This window comes from Macaca mulatta, chromosome 7 (genome assembly GCF_049350105.2).
Source record: "Macaca mulatta isolate MMU2019108-1 chromosome 7, T2T-MMU8v2.0, whole genome shotgun sequence".
NCBI classification, from domain to species: domain Eukaryota; kingdom Metazoa; phylum Chordata; class Mammalia; order Primates; family Cercopithecidae; genus Macaca; species Macaca mulatta.
Window position 1 is genome coordinate 107,500,902 of NC_133412.1, and position 3,895 is coordinate 107,504,796.

A 3,895-nucleotide genomic window follows, 5' to 3' on the forward strand; every position below is an offset into this window, starting at 1 on the left:
CGAGACTAACCAGTTTAGAAAAGAACATAAATGACCTGATGGAGCTGAAAAATACAGCATGAGAACTTCGAGAAGCATACACAAGTATCAATAGCTGAATCAATTAAGCAGAAGAAAGGATATCAGAGATTGAAGATCAACTTAATGAAATAAACGTGAAGACGAGATTAGAGAAAAAAGAATGAAAAGGAATGAACAAAATCTCCAAGAAACATGGGACTATGTGAAAAGACCAAACCTACATTTCATCAGTGTACCTGAAAGTGACAGGGAGAATGGAACCAAACTGGAAAACACTCTTCAGGATACTATTCAGGAGAACTTCCCCAACCTACCAAGACAGGCCAACATTCAAATTCAGGAAATACAGAGAACACCACAAAGATATCCCTCAAGAATAGCAACCCCGGCCGGGCGCGGTGGCTCAAGCCTGTAATCCCAGCACTTTGGGAGGCCGAGGCGGGCGGATCACAAGGTCAGGAGATTGAGACCACAGTGAAACCCCGTCTCTACTAAAAATACAAAAAATTAGCCGGGCGCGGTGGCGGGCGCCTGTAGTCCCAGCTACTCAGGAGGCTGAGGCAGGAGAATGGCGGGAACCCGGGAGGCGGAGCTTGCAGTGAGCCGAGATCGCGCCACTGCACTCCAGCCTGGGCAACAGCGTGAGACTCCGTCTCAAAAAAAAAAAAAAAAAGAATAGCAACCCCAAGACACATAATCGTCAGATTCACCAAGGTTGAAATAAAGGCAAAAATATTAAGGGCAGCCAGAGAGAAAGGTCAGGTTACCAACAAAGGGAAGCCCATCAGACTAACAGTGGATCTCTCTGCAGAAACCCTACAAGCCAGAATAGAGTGGGAGCCAATATTCAACATTCTTAAAGAAAAGAAGTTACAACCCAGAATTTAATATACAGCCAAACTAAGCTTCATAAGTGAAAGAGAAATAAAATCCTTTACAGACAAGCAAATGCTGAGAGATTTTGTCACCACCAGGCCTGCCTTATGAGAGCTCCTGGGGGAAACACTAAATATGTAAAGGAAAAACTGGTACCAGCCACTGCAAAAACATACCAAATTATAAAGACCAACGACACAATGAAGAAACCGCATCAACTAATGGGCAAAATAACCAGCTAGCATCATAATGACAGGATCAAATTCACACATAACAGTATTAATCTTAAATGTAAATAGGCTAGCTCTTCCGGGGACGTTGTCTGCAGGCACTCAGAATGGTCCAACGTTTGACATACCGACGTAGGCTTTCCTACAATACAGCCTCTAACAAAACTAGGCTGTCCCGAACCCCTGGTAATAGAATTGTTTACCTTTATACCAAGAAGGTTGGGAAAGCACCAAAATCTGCATGTGGTGTGTGCCCAGGCAGACTTCGAGGGGTTCGTGCTGTAAGACCTAAAGTTCTTATGAGTTTGTCCAAAACAAAGAAACATGTCAGCAGGGCCTATGGTGGTTCCATGTGTGCTAAATGTGTTCGTGACAGGATCAAGCGTGCTTTCCTTATCGAGGAGCAGAAAATCGTTGTGAAAGTGTTGAAGGCACAAGCACAGAGTCAAAAAGCTAAATAAAAAAATGAAACTTTTTTGAGTAATAAAAATGAAAAGACTTGCTGTATGTAAAAAAAAAAAAAAAATGTAAATAGGCTAAATGCCCTCAATTAAGACACAGACTGGCAAATTGGATACAGTCAAGACCCATCAGTTTGCTGTATTCAGGAGACCCGTGTCATGTGCAAAGACATACATACACTCAAAATAAAGGGATGGAGGAATATTTACTAAGCAAATGGAAAGCAAAAGAAACCAAGGGTTGCAATCCTAGTCTCTGATAAAACAGACTTTAAACCAACAAAGATCAAAAAAGACAAAGAAGGGCATTACATAATGGTAAAGGGATCAATGCAACAAGAAGAGCTAACTATCCTGAATATATATGCACCCAATAAAGGAACACCCAGATTCATAGAGCAAGCTCTTAGAGACCTACAAAGAGACATAGACTTCACACAATAATAGTGGGAGACTTTAACACCCCACTGTCAATATTAGACAGACCAACAAGACAGAATATTAACAAGGATATTCAGGACTTGAACTCAGCTCTGGACCAAGAAGACCTAACAGACATCAACAGAACTCTCCACCCCAAATCAACAGAATATACATTCTTCTCAGCACCACATTACACTTATTCTAAAATTGAACACATAATTGGAGATAGAACACTCCTCAGCAAATGCAAAAGAACGGAAATCATAACAGTCTCTCAGACCACAGTGCAATCAAATTAGAACTCAAGATTAAGAAACTCACTCAAAACTGCACAACCCCATGGAAACTGAAAAACCTGCTCCTGGATGACTACTGGGTAAATAATGAAATAAGGGCAGAAATAAATAAGTTCTTTGAAACCAGTGAGAACAAAGACACAATGTACCACAATATCTGGGGCACAGCTAAAGCAATGTTGAGAGGGAAATTTATAGCACTAAATTCCCACAGGAGAAGTGGGAAAGACCTAAAATCGACACCTTAACATCACAAGTAAAAGAACTAGAGAAGCAAGAGCAAACACATTCAAAAGCTAGCAGAAAACAAGAAATAACTAAGATCAGAGCAGAACTGATGGAGATAGAGACACAAAAAAACCCTTCAAAAAATCAATAAATCCAGGAGCTGGTTTTTTGAAAAGATTAACAAAATAGATAGACCACTAGCCAGACTAATAAAGAAGAAAAGAGAGAAGAATCAAACAGACACAATAAAAAATGATAAACGGGATATCACCACTGATCCCACAGAAATACAAACTACCATCAGAGAATACTATAAACACCTTCACTCAAATAAACTAGAAAATCTAGAAGAAACAGATAAATTCCTGGACACATACACCCTCCCAAGACTAAATCAGGAAGAAGCCAAATCCCTGAATAGACCAATAACAAGTTTTGAAATAGAGGCAGTAATTAATAGCTTACCAACAACAACGACAAAAAAAAGCCCAGGACCAGATGGATTCACAGCCAAATTCTACCAGAGGTACAAAGAGAAGCAGGTCCCATTCCTTCTGAAACTATTCCAAACAACAGAAAAAGAGGGAATCCTCCCTAACTCGTTTTATGAGGCCAACATCATCCTGATACCAAAACCTGGCGGAGACACAACAAAAAAAGAAAATTTCAGGCCAATATCCCTGAAGAATATCGATGCAAAAATCCCCAATAAAATACTGGCAAACAAAATCCAGCAGCACATCAAAAAGCTTATCCACCACAATCAAGTGTGCTTCATCCCTGGGATGCAAGGCTGGTTCAACATAGGCAAATCAATAAACGTAATCCATCACATAAACAGAACCAATGACAAAAAACACATGATTATCTCAATAAATGCAGAAAAGACCTTCAATAAAATTCAACACAGCTTCATGCTAAAAACTTTCAATAAACTAAGTAATAATGGAACATATCTCAAAATATTAAGAGATATTTATGACAATCACACAGCCAATATCATACTGAATGGGCAAAAACTGGAAGCATTCCCTTTGAAAACCAGCACAAGACACAGATGCCCTCTCTCACCACTCCTATTCAACATAGTATTGGAAGTTCTGGCCAAGGCAATCAGGTCAGAGAAATAAATAAAGGGTATTCAGATGGGAAAAATAAAGGGTATTCAAATTGTCTCTGTTTGCAGATGACATGATTGTATATTTAGAAAACCCCATTGTCTCAGTCCAAAATTTCCTTAAGCTGATAAGCAACTTCAGCAAAGTCTCAGGATACAAAATCATGTGCAAAAATCACAAGCATTCCTATGCACCAATAATAGAGAGCCAAATCATGAGTGAACTCCCATTCACAATTGCTT

General features: G+C 39.6%; 1 pseudogene across 1 annotated transcript; it reads left to right on the top strand.

The window, feature by feature from the left end:
* The first annotated feature begins 1,201 nt into the window (after positions 1-1,201).
* On the top strand, positions 1,202-1,662 carry LOC144330204 (large ribosomal subunit protein eL34 pseudogene; annotated as a pseudogene). Its single transcript, XR_013396163.1, has one exon. The product of XR_013396163.1 is annotated as a large ribosomal subunit protein eL34 pseudogene (transcript).
* Positions 1,663-3,895: the final 2,233 nt, after the last annotated feature.